Genomic DNA, 20242 nt, shown 5'->3' with positions numbered 1-20242 from the left:
CCCACCCAGTCCCACCCCATCCATGTCATCCTGCATTTCCCATGGCCAATCCACCCAGGATACACATCCCTGGACATGATGGGAAACTTAGTTTGGCTAATCCACCCAACCTGCACATCTTTAGACTGTGGAAGGAAACTGGAGCACCTGGCAAAAACCTATGCAGACACAGGGAGAAGGTGCAAACTCCACACAGACAGTTAGCTGAGGGTGAAATCGACCCTGGGGCCTTGGCATTGTGAGGCAGCAGTACCAGCCACTGTGCCACCCTATAATAGATTAAGTATTAATTATTTTTGTCAAGAGTCAGGCAGCATTCAAGGAACAGGAAAATTGACATTTCAGGCATAAGCCCTTCATCAGGAATGAGGCTTGTGGGCCAAGGGGCTGAGAGATAAATGGGAGGGGGGTGGGGCTGGGAAAGTAGCTGAGACAGCGAAAGGTAGATGAGGGTGGGAGTGAAGATGGTAGGTCAGAAAGGAGGGTGGAGCAGATTGGTGGAAAATATGATGGACAGGTCAACAGGGTGATGCCGAGTTGGAAAGTTGGATCTGAGATACAGTGGGGGGAGGGGAAATGAAAAAACTGGTGAAATCCACATTGATTCCTCTTTAGTTGGAGGGTCCCAAGGTGGAAGATGAGGCGTTCTTCCTCCAGGCAGCGGGAGGTAAGGGTTTGATGATGGAGGAGGCCCAGGACTTGTAAGTCTTTGGGGGAATGGGAGGGGGAGTTAAAGTGTTCAGCATTTGGGTGGTAGGGTTGCTTCGTGCGTGTGTCCCAGAGGTGTTCTCTGAAACATTCTGCAAGTAGGCGTCCCGTCTCCCCAATATAGAGGAGACTGCATCAGGAGCAACGAATACAGTAAATGATAAGTGCGGAAGTGCAGGTAAATCTATGACAGATGTGGAGGGCTCCTTTGGGGTCTTGCTCGGAGGTGTGGGGGGAGGTGTGGGTGCAGGTTTTGCAATTCTTGAGGTGGTAGGAGAAGGTACTGGGGTGGGAGGATGGGTTGGTGGACCTGACAAGAGAGTGTTGCGGAGGGAATGGCCTTTACGGAATGCAGATAGGGGCTGGGTGGGAAATATATCACTGGTGGTGGGTTCTGTTTGTAGTTGGTGGAAATGGCGGAGGATGATGTGATGTATACTGAGGTTGGTGGGGTGGAAGGTGAGGACTGGGGGGGTTTCTATCCGTGCTGCAATTGAAGGGTTGGGGTCGAGGGCAGAGGTGTGGGAAGCGGAGGAGATACGCTGGAGGGCATCGTCGACCACATGGGAGGGGAAATTGTGGTGTTTGAAGAAGGAGGCCATTTGGGATATCCTATGGTGGAATTGGTCCTCCTGGGAGCAGATGCGGTGGAGGAGGAGGAATTGGGAATAAGGGATAGCATTTTTACAGGAGACAGGGTGGGAGGAGGTGTAGTCCAGGTAGCTGTGGGAGTCTTTGGGTTTGTAGTAGCTGTCCATGTTCAGTTGGTCACCATTGATGGAGATGGAGAGGTCCAGGAAGGGGAGGAAGGTATCCAAGATCGTCCAGTTGAACATAAGGACGGGGTGGAACATGTTGGTGAAGTTGATGAACAAATTAATTATTTCAGTTCATACTTATGCGTTGTGGTTGCAAGGTTTTGTAGCAAACAAATATTGGAGTCATTTTAAATAATGGAAATGTTTGTGAAGGGGTTATTGTCAAAGTTACAGTAATGAAAAGATATAAATGTTTAAGTTCTCTTTGGCTCCCCAGCAAAACAAAACAATTTGTCCTTATTGCAGATTTGTTTGGAGCCAGATTCTGCCAGACCAAAAAGAAGATTGTTTGAACTGACATGTCTGCCTCTTAGAAATGGTAATTTTGCCTAATAATTGGAGCTCCATTTATCCTGTTTCAGATCTCTGCCTACACAGGCGCTGCCAATGGGCTGGATCAGATATAGGCCCTTACCTATTGTAGCAATATTGCTTTGTTCTACAGATCTGAAAAAAAAAGAAACCTGATAAGTTTAATGCTTTGAACTCAACATTCAACAGTTTAAATTTGTTGTGAAAGGATTCGTTTGTTCTTATCTTACCCAAATCAACAGAGTGGTAAGAGATAAGGTCTTTGCTCACAAGTTCCTATAATACTGTATTTCTACAGGGAGAAGGGATTTTGAGAAGAATCTTACTTGCTTTAAACTTCTGGCACCACGCAGTTCAAAGTTTTAAAAAGTACTGCTCATAATAAGTGATTCAGAAATGTTGTGTGGAATGGTGTAGGGGCCTAAATGATGTGGCGAGGTGTGGCAGAATCAGCTGAAAATTCCAGTGAAGCCCACCTTGACATAGTTACATGTTAAGGAGATTATTGTTTTTGAACACTCTTACTAAATGCACATCTCACCTCATTAATATGCAGCTTCTGATGCTACCACCTACCATCAGCAAGCTGGAAATCAAAACTACATAATCGGAAAGAAAATGTCTGTGATTACACATAAACTGGTTCGGGTAAGTGTCATGATCAGTGAGGGAGAGGATTTCAAGGCCACTGATGTGATGCCCTTTGGAAGGCAACAATGTTCCACGCAAACCATGTACTGAGCAGTACATAGACTTGAGAGTCCCTTGACCTTCATGATCCTAATGCATTGACTCTGCATATGTTGTACACCGCTCTGCTCTACACATCATTGACAACTTCATTCACATCAACACTTTTTCACACAGAGACCAGGGAAAGAATAGTGATATTTGACCACAAGGGCAATGGTGCCAGTCAAACCCATTGCCTTCATATACATCTTGTCCCTCTTGCTTCCACATGCTACAGTGGACTCTCAATACAGACATCGACCCATGGTACATCCTATATGCACATAAAGTTAGGCATCATGCTGACACAGCTACATGGTGATTCAAACAAGCAGATGTATTGTAAAACCAATTAGTTACATACAATACACTGCTATCAAAGTATCCTCTTTCCATCCCACCATGTCTTAGTGTTGTTCCAGGTTGGAATGGAAAGTACTTGTTGAGCAGTGGAGCTCATTGGTCTTAAAAATTTTCATGGGAGGGGTGTCCCCAGGGACATTTGTGTCTGAATGGACTAACACACCAACTCGCCAGAGGCCAGGGTAGTCACAGAAGGATCAACCATCTCGACATGTCCTGGGAGGAGACTTTGGAAGCTGTGTGCCTGGTTTCTTCTCCAGTTGGGTACCTCTGGGCACTGCCCTAACTCCCAGTGAGGAAGGGACCTGTACTCCTGTCATCATGGCTTCAGTCATAAGGACCAATGACTGGCAATTTGAGTGTAGATGTATCAGCCTCTCCAACAGAGTCTGAGTGTGTTGAACCTGGCTGTCTGTGGGAGCTACCAACCTGTCCAAGGAAGCAACCAGATGATCGTATGTTTGAGGCAGCTGGGCCCCCATAACGTAGCATCACTTCTTCAGCTTCTGGACAAAGAGAGTCATCATCTCCATATACTTCTCTGCTCTTGCGCCTCCCTGTGAATGAGGATAAAGTCCCTGATTGCCAACAACATCAGACCTTCTTCTGCTTAGGGCTAAGAAGGTTCCCAGACTCCGACATTCCTCCAAATGTCAATGACCTGAGGCATTTCTTCCTCAGCCAGTTGTGGAGTGTTGTACTGAGGTGCTCACCAGATGGTGTATGCAAACTTTCCAAATATGGCATTCCCACCGAGTGGTCAGTATTTAAGTGAATGGGGATAACAGGAGGCAGCCTCACTGATGTTTCCTCTGAGGTTTCAGAACTCTTCATCAGAGCTGGAGATGGTGGCTTCTGGTGGAACAGTTCATTTCTGTGCAGAGCCTGGTGAACATCATGGTGTTTTCGAGATGACACATGAAAGAGAGAGAAGGCATCTTGGCCAGTGATTAGAAGTGGTGTGCAATGAATCAGATTGACGGTAGGGATAATGGGAGAGTTGCAGTGGATCAAAGAGTGACACTTACTCAGTTGGCAGGACATGGATTACTTGGCATTGCCACAGGAGTAGTCACTGCCTTTGTCTTTTCCTGTGAAGGACACGATTCTCTCCTCACTTGGGATGAGAAGCTTGATATCAAGCAACCCCTCCATCGTCTGGACCTTTTCTCTACTATTGTGGGCTGATTTCTCCTGGAATGTGAGAAAGGGAGGGATTGAATGGGATGAAAGACCATACTACAGCTGTACATAGGGGAAATGTGATGAGATGTCCTGGATGAGGGAATAGGCAGATCAAAGGCTATGCCAAATTATTGGTGTGGGAAATGATGGGGAACAAAAGTGGCTGAGAGAAGATGTTGCAGGTGAGATGTGGCAGAGCGTTGGGTAAGACGTGGGTGTAGTGGTGAAGAGAAAGTGAGTTAGACACAGCAGAGAGAAGGTTGTAGCAGTTATCTTGGCAGAGCAGAGAAAGTTATTGACCTCCTTGTGACCCTGCTAGCCCATTGTTCTGGAGCATGGAGACTGCATTTACTGGGTCGTGACCTTGAACCAGGCTGCCAGGCTCTGGTGACATAGCCACCTCTGCTGGTCCTCTGGGAAGAGGACAGCCTTCCTCTGCACCACCCTGTCCAGTAGGACCTCCAAGTCCAGGTCAGAGAAATAGAGCAACTGGGGATGAGACTGTCATTCTGAACATTCTGAAGAAGAGGAATATGCAAGTGCTTATCCTGGGAGCCATTTAACTATGGCAAAGGACTTTCAGCTTTGCTTTGTTATAGCAATGAGGCCGAGTAGGTTCTGCACTGACTGTCTCTGCACACATTCAGCACAAGGCAGATCAGCATTGTAATGAATACATATCGCACAGCCAGAAAACCACACAGAATAATATTTCCTGGAATTTAAATGTTGAAAAATGGAACATTAGGGCAGACAGAAGTTCTGGGATAATGTATGCAGGACAGACATAATGATAGTGGAGGGCGATGGGGGGGGGAGTGAGGTCAACATCCAGAGCCTGGGAATTGTAAAGAACAGACAGGTGATCAAAGTCAGCGAATGCATTTTCACATGACATTTCCTCCCCCTCATAGCACCAGATTGCCACACTGACCAAAACACGCCACACAGTGCCCCCCCCCCCCCCCCCCCCCCCCCCACCTAGAATCACTGCCTGGGACTCAGGACTCATAATTAACACCTAATTCCTCAGGATTACTCATGCATATTACTGCTACCACCCATGAACACATCTCTTCATGTTTCTACATACCCCCTAACTGTTCACCTATAGCAAGCACATCATTCAAATAGTGGTAAATGACATTTCTACTAACAGGGGGGTGGACTGTCGAAATGTGCAAAACAGAAGGGATCAGGAGCAAGAACATCTGCATCCCTTAGCACAATGGAGGAGATGGTCCTTAACATCATACAGCAATATTCAATAGAGTCCATGGCAGCCTCTGTTGTTGAGATCATTAAGAATATTGGTATGTTCCTGACCCTCATTATTTGTAGAATTTCTTGCTGATGCAGTAGTTTGGCTTATGCAGTCAGTTCCCCTGATGCTTCACCGAAAATGGCTTTCTAATCATTATAGTTTTGAATGCAAACAGAGAAAGTCTGTGTGCAGATTTAAGGGCAATGGTGCTCCTTGTTCACTACTGACTGCAAGATCTGGACTCTTTTGTTTTAGTGCTGTTTAATTACTCAAAATTAGCTTCCAGCATGAGCAATATGGCAATTTGTGTTATTTTCCAAAGTTTGAGAGTTCATGCTCCTTGGGTAACCTAAAAATGCTTCCAATGTACATATCAGTGGTAAAATGATTCATTAGTTAACCTGAGCATACTAATTTAGAGCTCGGGTGCATATAAGGTTAGGAATTTGATCAAAGGACTTGCATATAGTAATCAATTCTTGAGTGGGGCATGAGCCAAAAGTAATTGGCAGAGAACTTCAATGGCAATTGCGAGCAATACTCATATATTGGAACAAAATGAGCAGTAGTTTGTTATTTTTAATCAACTTTGCATTCATGTTTATAGAATAATCCATTTCTTAAAATAAAACGAACATATGGAAAATAAAACAAGCTTTCATTTATAAGCTACTTTAATTGACCGTATGACGTTATAAACTGCTTTAGAGCCAGTTAAGTAACTTTTTTTATATTCAATCACAGGGTGTGGGCACCAATAATTAGACCAATATTTGTTGCTAATTTAAAGTTCAGACACTGTTCCAGAAGAGAAGCATAGAAACCAATTTGCAAACTGCGATATTGGACAAACAGCAAAATGATCAGATAGTCTATTTTTTCCAATGCTGATTGCAAGATAAATGATTTTTAAGACACATTGAAGAACATCCCTACCAATTCTATTTCCTCTTTAGATAGTGGTGGGGATACATTTTATTTCCAATTCAAAGGGCAGAGGCAACTTCAGTTTCACAACTTATCAGAAAGACACACTTCCAACAGTGTAGCACCTGTTCAGGACTGTACTGGTGTGAGTCAGGCAACTTCCTGAATAGGACTTCAGCCCTCACCTTTTGGTCTTAGCTTTCAGCCACAGTTGAATTATGAGAAAATGACATTTAATTATCAAGCAGTTTCTGTTATTGGTTATTTAGAAAGTCTTTTCTGCATAAAATATAACTGTAGTTTTTGACGGTAAACTCTGAATAACACATAACCAAAATGGGGAGATAGCGGTGCAGTGGTAATATCATTGGTCTTGTAAACAGAGGATCAGATTATTGCACTAGGATTATGGGCTCAAACCTCACCATGCTCCTAGTGGAATTTGAATTCAATTAATTAATGCATCTGGAATTATAAATTAATGGCAGCCATAAAAACACATTTAGATTGTATATCTTGAGCCTCAGCAACATGTCTGAAGCTTAAATGCTCTCAGAAATGCACTAGAAAGCTATTCAGTTCAAGGGAAATAAGGAAGAGAATTAAAAATGTTAACATCTCAGAAAATAACAAATATAGCCATAACCCTTCTTTCATACCTTTTTATTCAAGTCAGTCTGGGCACTGGGTAATGTTCCTCCATTGTTAGATTTGGAGGTAGGTGAGCACTTTGGTGATAGTGATCACAATTCGGTTATGTTTACTTTAACGATGGAAAGGGATAGGTATATACCGCAGGGCAAGAGTTATAGCTGGGGGAAAGGTAATTATGATGCAATTAGGCAAGATTAAGGATGCTTAGGGTGAGGAAGGAAACTGCAGGGGATGGGCACAATTGAAATATGGAGCTTGTTTAAGAGCAACTACTGTGTGTCCTTGTTAAGTATGTACCTGTCAGGCAGGGAGGAAGTGGTTGAGTGAGGGAATTGTGGTTTACTAAAGAAGTTGAATCTCTTGTTAAGAGGAAGAAGGAGGCTTATGAAAAGCTGAGACATGAATGCTCAGTTAGGGTGCTTGAGTGTTACAAGTTAGCCTGGAAGGACCTAAAGAGAGAGCTAAGAAGAGCCAAGAGGGGACATGAGAAGTCTTTGGCAGGTAGGATCAAGGAAAACCCGAAAGCTTTCTATCAGTATATCAGGAATAAAAGAATGACGAAAGTAAGATTAGAGCCACTCAAGGACAGTAGTGGGAAGCTGTGTGTGGAGTCCGAGGAGATAGAAAAGGCGCTAAAGGAATATTGTTCGTAAGTATTCACACAGGAAAAAAAACAATATTGTCGAGGAGAATACTGAGATACGGCAATTAGACTAGATAGGATTGAAGTTCATAAGGAGGAGGTGTTAGCAATTGTGGAAAATGTGAAAACAGATAAGTACCCTGGGCTGGATGGTATTCCCTGGGGAGCCAGATAGGAGATTGCAGAGCCTTTGGGTTTGATCTTTATGTTGTCATTGTCTCACAGGAATAGTGCCAGAAGACTTGAGGAGAGCAAATGTTGCCCCCTTGTTCAAGAAGGAGAGTAGAGACAATCCTGGTAATTATAGACTAGTGAGCCTTGCTTCAGTTGTGGATAAAGTGTTGGAAAGCATTATAAGAGACAGGACTTACAATTGTCTACAAAGGAATAATTCAATTAGGGATAGTCAACACAGTTTTGTGAAGGGTAGGTCGTTCATCACAAACCTTATTGAGTTCTTTGAGAAAGTGACCAAACAGCTGGATGAGGGTACAGCTGTTGACATGGTGTATATCGATTTCAGTAAGGCGTTTAATAAGGTTTTCCATGATAGGTTGCAGAAAATACAGAGACATGGGATTGAGGGTGATTTAGCAGTTTGAATCAGAACTTGGCTAATTGTAAGAAGACAGAGGATGGTAGTTGATGGGAAATGTTCATCCTGAAGTTCAGTTACTATTGGTGTACTGCAAGGATCTGTTTTGAGGCCACTGCTGTTTGTCATTTTTATAAATGACCTGGATGAGGGCATAGAGGGATGGGTTAATAAATTTGCAGATGACAGTATGGTCAGTGGAGTTGTCGACAGTGCAGAAGGATGTTGCAGGTTACAGAGGGACATAGAGAAACTGCAGAGCTGATTTGAGAGGTGGCAAATGGAGTTTAATGTGGAAAAGTGTGAGGTGATTCACTTTGGAAGGAGTAACAGGAATAAGGAGCACTGGGCTAAAGGTAAGATTCTTGATGGTGTGGATGAACAGAGAAATCTCAGTGTCCATTGCATAGATCCCTGAAAGTTGCCACCCAAGTTGATAGGGTTGTTAAAGCGTAAGGTATGTTAGCTTTTATTGGTCGAGGGATTGAGTTTCAGAGCCATGAGGTCATGTTGCAGCTATGCAAACTCTGGTATAGCTGCACTTGGAGTACGGTGTACAGTTCTGGTCACCGCATTATAGGAAAGATTTGGAAGCATTGGAAAGGGTGCAGAGGACATTTACAAGGATGTTATCTGGTATGAAGAGAAGGTCTTATGAGGAAAGGCTGAGGAACTGGAGGCTGTTTTCGTTAGAGAGAATAAGGTTGAGAGGTGACTTAATAGAGACATTCAATATGATCAGAGGATTAGATAGGGTGGACAGGGAGAGCTTTTCTCCTCGGATGCTACTGGCTAACATGAGGAGATGTAGCTTTAAAACGAGGGTGATAGATATAGGACAGATGTCAGAGGTAGGTTCTTTACTCAGAGAGAAGTAAGAGCATGGAACGCTCTGCCTGCAACAGTAATAGACTCACCAACTTTAAAGGAATTTAAATGGTCATTGGATAAACATATGGATGATAATGGAATAGTGTAGGTTAGATGGGCTTCAGATTGGTTTCACAGGTTGGCATAACATCAAGAGCTGAAGGGCCTGCACTATGCTGCAATGTTCTATGTTTAGTCAATACTTTATTTTGAGCAGTTGGTTTTTTAAAGTGATAGAGAAACTTATGAATGTGAATCCTAATTTAAGTTTGTATGAGATTTCAGAGAAGATTTATTGCTAAGGTTGAGGTTTGGCTTGTAAGTTTGCTCTCTGAGCTGGCAGGTTTGTTATCAGATGTTTGTTCCCAGAGGCTCACTGATGATGTTACCTAGCATGGTGACGAAACATCTGATAACAAACCTGCCAGCTCAGCGAGCTGTTGTATAAATTAAATCGCTTTTGCACTAACACATACTGATGGGTGAATAACATATTTTTGCTTTTGAATTATGCATCAAATTACTTCATATGTGAAATATCAGAAGATACAAAATTGAACTTTTCTTATAAACAAGCAAAACACTAATCAAACTGACTGCAGAACAAAACGTTTCTGCCACTCATGCTGTTAAAGTTACTTGGGGGCAGTACAATGTGTCAAAGGCAGCATTATTCTATAAAATACTGACAGATATAGTTCTGCCAACAGGAAAAGTAATATATGATGCGATGTTAGTAACCAGCATGCTCATCTGCTTGTATGAAATCATTCTGTTACTGCAGCTAGTATAAAAGAACGAACATCTCTGTGAAACAATTTGACAACAGAAATCTTGTGCTGGTACATCAACATGCCCATTATCACACAATATAATTTTTTAAGCCAATGCATTTCAGATGTACTTGAACAAATGGCAAGTACTAAACCAAGCCTTTCATGTTAACAAAGTCAAAGTGCTTTCATCGCCAGTGGTAAAGTGATAAAACATAATGCGTATGGTAGAGAGCTTGATTTATGCAAGTGAAAGGAAGCTGCAAATAATAAAAATAATAAATCATTAGTCATGCAGGATGCAACATGTTCTTACTAAAAAGTTCAAAGATGAAAGCTGTCCTTGTTTCTGTTGAACTGGCAGCATCTCCTGAACTTAACAGAGCTGAAACGATGCCTGAATGAACTAGTTCAGTGACTGAAGGATTTGAGGTTCAGTTTGTACTGTACTGAGTCCTATTTGTTGTCAGACTTTGAATATTCTCACTGTTGATTATATGCTTTTAAAAAATACGTATCTATTTTTAGCATGGCTGGTGCAGGAAGGATATAGAGTCCAGGCGATGGATTTCTCAAAGCTGTTGGTATTTCACTGCATATTTAAGTAAATGATTCCAGAATAGGGAAAAAAAAGAAACCTTTTACATCTAGAACTGTTTATGAGCAGGTGAGAAGCAGTAGGATTTAAATCTCAATTTAAGAAACTATGGCTTGGATATTTTAAATTAACTCTATCAGTAGCAGCCATTAGATTATTTACACATGTAATTAAGGGGCTAATTGACATTTCTGCTCCCACTTGTAAATTTGGTTTGCCCAAGTCAAGCAGCACTAGAACTCTCTGCTGGAAAGCTGAAACTAAGAATGATGGAATTATATAAACATTAAAAAAATGTACTCAGCTTAATTCTTTCTGCTCCTCATTCTGAGATCTCTGACCTCACTCTTGACTCTGACCTATTAACCTCCCACCAGAACTCCTGACACAGTCGTAAAGCAGATGCCCAGCAACATTGCAGATGCCAATAATCCTCCTTCCAGTCTATCTCCCCTCCCAACTTCCCCAGCTGGCAGCTCTTCCAAATTTTCAAAAATGTTTCAGACACACATTATCCTTTCTTCCCTCAATGAGTGTACATGGGGTCCAGCTGTTCCACTTTGACAATCTTACATAAATACTTCTTAAAATTACCTATAGTTGAACATTAGAATCATAGAACCCTTACAGCATGGAAACAGGCCAATTGGGCCCAACAGGTCCACACCGACCCTCGGAACAGTAACCCACCCAGACCAATTCCCCTGCCCCATTACTTTACATTTACCCCTAACTAATGCACCTAACCTATACATGTCTGAACACTATGGACAATTTAGCATAGCTAATTCACCTAACCTGCACATATTTGGATTCTGGGAGAAAACCCACACAGACACGTGAAGAATGTCTGTGTGGAGTTTGCACAGTCGCCCAAGGCTGGAATCAAATCCAGGTACCAGGTGCTGTGAGGCAGCAGTGCTAACCACTGAGTCACTATGTGACCCCAGTAGTTTAAGGACCACGGTTTCACCTTCTACGTGATAAAGATATCTGAAACCTAAAAGACTTAGCTAGTTGGGCTTTCCATTTAAATGCTGGCTGCTAGCCCTATGTGGTTGATATTCCCTGCACCACATTTAAGACCCTTCACTTGGCTCCCTCTTGATTTGGGCAGGAAAGGGTTGTCTGGAAGCTGTTCAGTGACTGCAAGTAGGTGGCAAACTTGGCCAGCATGTGTTCCCTGGGAGAATCTTGTGTTTGGCTGCAGAGGAAGTTGAGTCTACAGTAGAGGAAGCATGAATAGAAATGTGTTCGTCCTGCTCCAAGAGCCTCAACGTAAGTTCTTTTGTTTAAAAAAAAGTTAAAATAAATATTTTATTTGGGTCACTTCCAGAGCTTTCCTGCTGTATTTTCCTATCTGGATTACCCAGGCAGCTGAGAAACAATTGTTATTGCATTGTTATTGCCACCATCGTGTCCTGACCCACATTAATAAAACTGCCACCAGCATTGGGCGGTTGCTTTGCCACAGGCTAACATCTCAAAAGATTAGCTCCAGGCTGATGAGTATTATTATGGTGACGATAAGCATTTACCCTTTGGCTTCTAGTGTGCAAGGGGATTAACTTCCACTGGTCCAGTTATTGATACTGGATTTCCTGCATCCAGGAGAAAGTGAGGACTGCAGAGACTGGAGATTAGAGTCAAGAGTGTAGTGCTGGAAAAGCACAGTAGGTCAGGCAGCATCCGAGGAGCAGGAGAATCGACGTTTCAGGCAAAAGCCCTTCATCAGAAATGAGGCTGTGAGCTGAGGGGGTGGTGAGATAAATGGGAGAAGGGTTCCTCTCTGCTCAAAGTCTCATTCCTGATGAAAGGTTTTTGCCCGAAACATAAATTCTCCTGCTCCTTGGATGCTGCCTGACCTGCTGTGCTTTTCCATCTCCGTCATCCAGTATAGGTAACTGAATCCTGGATGCAAACTTAAGTCCAAGTGTAGCTGCCCAAGAATCTATTATTCCACTAGTTACTATTTAATTAGCTTTGGTAGGTTTCCATAAAGCCACAGTGTTGGCACGTGCTTCAAATACATAATACAATATGTATTTATACTCAGAACAATTGTTGGAAAACTTTAACATCATTTAAACTAATAATTTAATGATTATAAACAAGCAATATTATAAAAGCATTTCCTTTGAGATATTTTGAAAAATTTGTTACCTGAATCATTTAATCACAAATGTCTGTATGTGCAATTAAATTCATTACAGTCTTCATTTTAAAAGATTGCAAGTCTTTCATGCGATTGAAACACTACAGCTATGCTGATTGAATTAAAAATTTCACATTTTACTGAATATTTCCTAAATCCCCACTAAAACTGTTGTTTCAATTTTAAAACATTGAAATTTAAAGCAAATATGTCTAAATGATGCTTCAATGTGATTAGTGACTCTCAAGAAAATTAACAGCTCATTCACTCTACAAGTCCAAACTACAGTTTAAAAATAATTTGGCAAAAATTGCAAACTAAATATGGAGTTGATGATATTGCTTTTTAAGGGGAAACAATCCAATCATTTCATTTATATTATTAAAGTTGTTGTGGAAATAGTACTATGTTATTTTCAAAATATAACAAAGCCAATAAACATTTGATAGATCAATCTATGTTTAACCAGACTGCTGATATAGCCTGTCTGCATAGTTTGAGATTTAACACAACACTCAGTTCTGTGCATCTTTGATCATTCTGTCAAGCTGCTTTTATCTCTAACTCTATCCAGCTGTGTTTTTTTTTAAGAATTGGAGCTGTAATTGGTATTGATTAAGTGAATGTGTAATAGCTTCCCTGTTGCTTTATGAACATCTAAACGTGAAAAGTGAGTTCTGTTCAACTGTTTATCATGTTACATTCAGCTTTGTGCAGATAATTTGATTGTATTTTGTTGAAAAAGTAGCTAGAATAGAAATAGCCATTCGTAATGTAGACTGAGTGAAAACCCTTCCTTGAAATTTGAAATGGTTTCAGGGCTGTGGTTAATGGAGCCGAATCATTCACCCTCCTTACGTGCTATGCAGTATGTCACATGGTGTTTTAATAAAATTTATAATAAGATGCAGCATGGTTAAACGGTTTATTCTTCATACTGGAACAAAAATATAACATTCAGTTGAAGTGAGTAACAAAGAAAAGTTGAAGTCCAAGCTGCCTAATTTCAATCTCCTCAGCAAATATCCCCAATTCTGACCACATGATAAAATTACCGACAGTGTGGAAACAGGCCCTTTGGCCCAACAAGTCCACACCAACCCTCTGAAGAGAAACCCACCCCCCTATATTTACTCCTGACTAATCCACCTAACGCTACAGGCAAGTTAGCATTGCCAATTCACCCAACCTGCACATCTTTGGACTGCAGGAGGAAACCAGAGCACCCAGAGGAAACCCACACAGACACAGGGAGAATGTGCAATCTCCACACAGACAGTTGCCCGAGGTGGGAATTGAACCCAGGTCCCTGGTGTTGTGAGGCAGTAGTGCTAGCCATTGTGCCACCCCTAAAGGGAAGGTTAATTCTGAAGCAGTTGAAAATGAATGGTGCAGCACTTTACAAGAGGGATGATAGATCTGCAATAACCACAACCATGTCTTTTTAATGCCCACCCTGATTGTTTTTGCTCAGGTTTGTTGGTGCCACATTCTCCTGCTGCCTTGATATCAAGGGCAGTCACTCCCACCTCATCTTTGGAGTGTCATTCTTTTGTCTGTGTTTAGACCAAGTATTTAATGAAATGTGGAGTTGAGCATTATGAGATGGAACTCAAACTGAGTATCCATGTGCTATATAATCCAGGCATTAAAGATACGTTTCATCCCCAGCTTTTTTTGAATGCTGCAGTCCTGTTCTAATTTTACATCAAATTCATGGGATTTAAAAAAAACATAAATGAGAAAGAAGGAGCATGATCAATGGCTGTGCTGTAGTTTCATAGAGTCAGCAGTTCCATCAGAATGACAATATCTAAGATGGATAATTAATTCAATGGCAATCATTGGCAAATAATGTCACCTCTTTGTATACTGAAACCATTAAGATGCTTCGAATTGCCTTAATTAATTTCACATGGGACTTCTTAAAGTAATTTGGTGCAGGAAATGATTTCATTTCTTTCAAAAAAAATGAACTTGAATCCAAAATTAATTCTGCTAAATGGGTTGCACCAGCCAAATAATTATCTTACAACCTCGTGTGGTACAGCTTATTTGTACTGAACTTCCAAAAAACGATGGAATATTCATAGCACAAGAGTGAGTCATTCAGCCCAAGACCATTTTTGTAGGAGAAACCCTATTAATTCCCCTGCCACATCCTGCTTGTTTAGTTTTGCATGTTTTTTTTTCTTGTTCCCTTCAACTACTTCTCCAATTCTGTCTTGAAAGCAAGGATTGATTTTTGTTTTAAGCTTTCATGGGATGTGGCCATCACTAGCTATTGTCTGTCCCTAACTACCCTTGAGAGTGGTGAGAGCGAGCTGCCTTCTTGGTGCAACTTTGCTGCAACGTCTTTCAGGGTGTGTTCCAAATCGTGACCACTTGCTGGATAAAAGGTTTCTTTCATGTTATCCTTGGATATCTTTTTTGCTGATCTGTTTTAATCAGCATCCTCTGATTTTCTTCCCTTCTGCCAAATGTGGACAGTTTCTTATTCTGACGTGAGCCCTTATCGTTTTGAGCATCTCTTTTTGAATGATGCCAGTGCTAGTTTCGTTAATTATTCATGTAACTGAGGGCCCTCATCTCTTTATACCCTATTCAAAATCTATTTCACAGATCCATTACACATTTAATCTTTTAGTAGGAACAGAACCTAAGTGTTTCTCAAAAGGTCACATTTTGTGAAAGGCTTTAGTCTTGCACTCAGGACAATTTGCAAGTGTCTGCTAAGAGCAGGGCCCTGTGTAATAATATAATTAGCTTCCAGAGATCACAAGCGCACAACACTGCAAGCCTGTCTGACAATCTTAAATTGGCTATCAACGTAACTATTCACACACTGAAGATTATTGAACGAATGGCATCCAAATGTAGAATCACAGCAAATGCTGGACCCCTGTCGTGTGTTTTATAAGCGTGGCTTAGTTGGATAGGATCACAACCTTGCTCATAGTTATAACTCAGACAGAAAGCACATGGACATGCTTTGAGCCTTTTCAATTCAACAAATGATAGCCATTTTCTGGTTTATTTCTCAATGTAATACACTATGGTCACTTCCTGGGGTCTGTCCACTCTTGGCAATTTGTGAATTTGGGAAACTCAATTCTGGGGACTGGAAGCCATGTGCTAGGATGTGATTGTGAAGGGTGGGGGGTGGGGAACTCAACACATAAAGGAAGGAAGATGATAGCCCATTTGGAGGGAAAGGGTAATTTGGGGAGGAGGTATTCGACTGTAAGCACTATCTGGCTTTGATGAGGGAAGCAATATATTATTATGCTTGTTCTGAGGAAATAGTTTTTCAATGAGGTAGACAGGGAAGGCAACCAAGAAGTGAAGATGATGATATTGGAGGCAGAGTTACTTCAGCTGAAATGTTGAGCCTGTGACTCACTCCATGAAGTGCAATCACTGTTGTTTTTCATTCTTGTCCAAGTAGAAAGTATGCAAAGAAAATGGGTGCTTCACACCCGGATTGGATGGAGTAAACATCTCATTCTGTGAGGATGGAGGTTCTGCTTACATGTGATGTGAAGCTCTTCAAAGACAATGACAGTACATAGACACCCATACAAGTGAAGAGCATCTTTAATGACAAAACATGCTCTATAGACCTTCCATATTGACTTATGCTGTCAACTAATAATCCTGGCCTCAAGTATTCCTCATCACATCATGCAACATGATGAATCAATCCCACTGACAGCAGTAAGGTACAAGCAATGTCCATTAACCTGGAAAGGGTCACCCAAGTTGTCAAAGAGAATCTCTGTTTCGGGTTATTTAGATGGGTTTCCATTTATACTTTCATAATACAAGATGAGTTCGTCATAGAGTTAGACCATAGACCATAGAACATTACTACATTATAGCGCAGTCTAGCCCTTCAGCCGTCGATGTTACGCTGCCCTGTGAAACCAATCTGAAGCCCATCTAACCTACACTATTCCATTCTTGTCCATATGCCTATCCAATGACCATTTAACTGCCCGTAAAGTTGTTGAGTCTATGTTGTATTATTCAATTTCATTGAATAGGTTTTATTTGACAATAAATCAATAATTTTGTTGTATTTTTATTAAAAATGGAATCATGGATCAGATGATCAACTGCTTTTTCAATTATGCAACATCAGCGTCAGGTTATCAGGTACTGTGCAATCTGCTGCAATGTAATTATTTTTAATCACCCTGTTCATGACGCACCTCTGAATCAGATGGAATTTGAATCTAGGATCTTCTGCCCCAGAGTAAGGGACACCGCCACTGCAGGTCATTCATCCAGACTGTGGATATCACATTGACCCAGGCAGCAGGTTTGGGACAGGCTGACAGGGTCTGGTGCCATGGTCTCCTCTGTTTGGCCTTGACAAAAGAGGATGGTGACCGCAGCACCACACCCTGTCCAGTGCGACCTCCAGCTCACTGTCTACAAAGCATGGAGCAGACTTGTCTCTGTCTGCCATCGTCAGGACAATTTGCAGGAACTGTGCAGGGAAGAGACTGGTTGGGCCAAATTAGGGATTCTATGATTCTATGACACTTCTATACTGACAACACTTGACTTTGTGCACAACTGCATTTTTAATAATAGTGTCGGTGCCAAGCATCCTGAGAAGGCTTACCGGGCACTACTGACAAGTGGGAAGGTAACATGAGTGAGGCATCAAATCTGTGGTGTATAGTTAAGGAGATGAATTGTAGAGAATAGCATGAGAAAACTCACTCGGTACCACTGAGAGAAACTCAGTGTGAAATTCATTCAATTTTCTTGGCTGAATGGCACCAGAAAATTAACTATCTTTTCTCAGTTATATCCACTACTGTGTTAAATTTCATGTCATGACCTTCTCTAGCATCCTATATTCTCTTGAATTTATGACCATCCTCCCTGTTCACTTAGCTTCCACGTTGAGTGCCACATTGAACAGTGCTCTCTCCGTGCTAATCCAAGTCATTGATCACAAAAAGCAGTGGTTCCAGTACCGATAGCTAGAGAACATATTAAATTTCTTCCACCTGTGCAAAGGTCAACTGTTTACTTCCTGCTCTTTAACTAACTTCATATCAATGTTACCATTGCCCCTTTTTATTTCATAGGATTTTATAGAGTCATAAGAGTTATAGAGGGAAACAGCATGGAAACAGACCCTTCGGTCCACCTCATCCATGCCAACCAGATATCCTAACCTAATCTAGTCCCATTTGCCAACACTGGGCTCATATCTCTCTATAAACCATTCCTATTCATATCATTTTGTTTGACAAATGCTTTGTTCACCAGTGGGGTAAAGCTGGTTCACCAGCTTTTCAATTTAAACATCAGTGCAATCAAAATGTTTAGGTAGTGCCACCTTGGTGCAATTGTGCTTTCTAAATGAAAATAATCGGAGAAAGTACAGAGCATTTAATTGTCATGGATCTGCAGTCTAACCTTTGCAATATTTTTAACTGTAATAAGTCATTCTGAAATTTGGTGATATGTAAAATAGAACAATTTCATTACAAGTGACTGTCTTTGAATGACCTTAGCATTGGAATCAAATATGAATATCTTTTGTCTATGAGTGGTCTAAACGTGGACATGTTAAGTTTGATTTGAATATTTGATTTTGCTTCAAGTTAGTGATAAAATCGAAATTCAATTCTTTGTGCTAATTAGTAAGACTTGTTTTTTGATTGTCTAATTGAGGAAAATGAAGTAATTTGGTCATATTCTGACCATTTTCTTTTGTCGTTCAATTTATGTAAATGTGTTATGAAGGTACAAAAAATGCTGGAAAAGTTCAGCAGGTCTCGCAGCATCTGTGGAGAGAAATGAGAATTAATGTTTGGGGTTGAGTGACTCTTCATCAGAACCAAGCTTTTCCAGCAAAGTCTGTTTTAGCCTCTGATTTACAGCTTCCACTGTTCTTTCAGTTTTTCTAGTATCAAGCTGCTTGTTTGAAGAATACATGTATACAATTTGCAAGTTGACAAGCAGTTCATGGGTTAAAGGATTTTAATTTCATTCTTGTGAGCACTGGGATGCTGTTAATCTCAATGACTTGCAATATTTGTACATTAATTTGGAATATAGGGTTAATGCACAAGTTTGTATATGTGTAATTCCATTCTCGAATGAACAAAAATAAGAAATTTAAACCAAGCATTATATAATAACTGGAGATGTGTGTAATTTGAAGTTTGACCTGTTTCCATTTAGTCAGTGAAATACATGATGGAACACAGAAAAGCCTAACTGGAGCATAGTAACTAACTGGTAAACCATTTCAGAGAGAAGAGAGTGCAGTACATCAGTTTAGAATAGCTGATGACCTAATCACTTTGGTATTTAATCATACAAAGCAGAACACCAGTGATTTTTGTTTGTTCATTGCTTGAGTCATAAGCTGTTAGAATCCTAGACCTTTCATTTCATAACAGTGGGCCTCCAAAGAACATTAACATTTGAGAAACCTGGTCTTGATTGTATTCGTGACATATACCGGCATGCTTTGTTGACAATATTATATCAACACTGCTGAAAATTCTATTGCATTGGTAGGGCCTACAAAAGAATTTATACGACTTGAAATTTCAGTGACTTCAGATCTATGGTACACAGAGGAAGCATGTTTAATTTGCCCTTAGCAGACTTGTTCAATGTGTCCACTATTTACAACTTGGCAGAGAATGCAAGCAGAATCAAAGCACTGCCCATGATTTCTTTACTGTTCAACATTTCCATAGTCTTTTGCAAATAATACTCTCCACCCAAGGAATAGCCTGGTAAACATTGACATCCATGTTTACTGAAGGATAGGTGAACCTCATTAAATTTAGTGATTTCAATGGGCAAGTGACCTACTTCTTTCCTCCATGCCTGTAAATACAGAAGAAGATTTTACAGGAAAATTGCCCCTGTACACTTGTGAGCACTGGAAGTAACTGCAGGATGTCATCTAACCAAGGAGGTTATTTATGTTTATGGACAATATCAATCTATTGCAAATGCTGGAAATCTGAAATAAAAACTCAGACTGTTAGAAATTCTCAGCTATTCTAGCATTACTTATGAACAGTGAAACAGTTAATGGACCGAACCTTACTATCTTAGTCACTACTGCCTCTGGAACTTAATTCTCTGAATGTTGTACCTGTCAGTTATTCTTTACTAAAGTAAACCAATTATCACCTCACTTTTGGGTTTATACAAATAATTAGGACGGTGGGGGGTGTGGGGGAAAATGACATCAATACTATAAAAAGAAAGATTTTTACTTAAAGGCATCTTGACGTGGGTAAGAAAATCTTGTCAGCAGATGAATTTTTGAGAGGTAGCAATAGCAGCAATGGACCCAGGAATCCTCCTCCCCAGGTGATCCTCTCCTATCAGAGATTGGATGTGGGAATGAGAGGCTGCAGTGAGATAAACTCTGACCAGCACAGTGGAAGAGGGCACCATCTCTCCCCAACAGGTGTAATTGGAAGTGGTTGAGGAGGTCAGAAATAGAAGTGTGTTTCCTCTAACCCAGAAAAAGTGAACCAGGATTGCTAAAATAATGTGTTTTTTTTTCAATCTTGACTCCATATTTTCTTGTATTATCCAATCTCTCCTCACTGGCATCTTCTGATATTTTTTAACAGTTTCCACA

At 40.9% G+C, this 20242-nt stretch overlaps 1 long non-coding RNA gene across 3 annotated transcripts in view; it reads left to right on the top strand.

Annotated features, from left to right (window-relative positions):
* LOC140460971 (uncharacterized) overlaps nucleotides 1-20242 on the top strand; it is a 68227-nt gene that overhangs the window by 9368 nt on the left and 38617 nt on the right. The gene's annotated exons all lie outside the window — the stretch shown is intronic.

The sequence above is a fragment of the Chiloscyllium punctatum genome, chromosome 3 (assembly GCF_047496795.1).
Source record: "Chiloscyllium punctatum isolate Juve2018m chromosome 3, sChiPun1.3, whole genome shotgun sequence".
In the NCBI taxonomy this organism is placed as follows: Eukaryota; Metazoa; Chordata; class Chondrichthyes; order Orectolobiformes; family Hemiscylliidae; genus Chiloscyllium; species Chiloscyllium punctatum.
This window is presented reverse-complemented; position numbering and strand designations above follow the sequence as displayed.